Genomic DNA, 673 nt, shown 5'->3' with positions numbered 1-673 from the left:
TTGAAACCAGGGATGCTTCAAATGCTCCAAATGGTGGGCCTATTCAGTGGTATGCCCACGGAAGATCCACATCTCCACCTTCGATTGTTTATGGAGGTGAGTGATTCATTCAAGATAGTAGGTGTGACTGAAGACGCATTGAGGTTGAAGTTGTTTCCGTATTCGTTGTGAGATTGAGCACAAGCATGGCTCAATTCATTGCCATCAAGTTCCATATCTACATGGAAAGAATTAGCATAGAGATTTTTAGTTAAGTATTTCCCGCCTAGCAAAAACGTTAAGTTAAGGAACGAGATCCCAACTTTCCAACAATTGGATGATGAGTCTTCGTATGAGGCTTGGGAGTGATTCAAAGAGTTACTTCATAAGTTTCTTAATCATGGGATTTCTCATTGTATCCATTTGGAGACATTCTATAATGGTCTCAATGCACATACAAGATTGATGGTAGATGCTTCTGCGAATGGTACAATTTTTTCTAAGTCTTATAATGAGGCTTAAGAGATCATCAAGTGGATCACGAGTAATAAATATCAATGGCCAACAAATCAAATAGCTTCAGGAAAACGTGTAGTTGGAGTTTATGAAGTTGACGCCCTCACTTTGTTATCAGCTCAGGTATCGTTTATTTTGTAACAGTCCGATTTAGACCCTAATCGAAACGATAGTTTCG

General features: G+C 39.1%; 1 non-coding gene across 1 annotated transcript; it reads right to left on the bottom strand.

Annotated features, from left to right (window-relative positions):
• Positions 1-279: 279 nt before the first annotated feature.
• Positions 280-386, bottom strand: LOC128285093 (small nucleolar RNA R71). The gene has a single exon (XR_008275507.1). It is a non-coding gene; the product is annotated as a small nucleolar RNA R71 (small nucleolar RNA).
• Between the last annotated feature and the right edge of the window lie 287 nt (positions 387-673).

This window comes from Gossypium arboreum, chromosome 11 (genome assembly GCF_025698485.1).
Source record: "Gossypium arboreum isolate Shixiya-1 chromosome 11, ASM2569848v2, whole genome shotgun sequence".
NCBI classification, from domain to species: domain Eukaryota; kingdom Viridiplantae; phylum Streptophyta; class Magnoliopsida; order Malvales; family Malvaceae; genus Gossypium; species Gossypium arboreum.
This window is presented reverse-complemented; position numbering and strand designations above follow the sequence as displayed.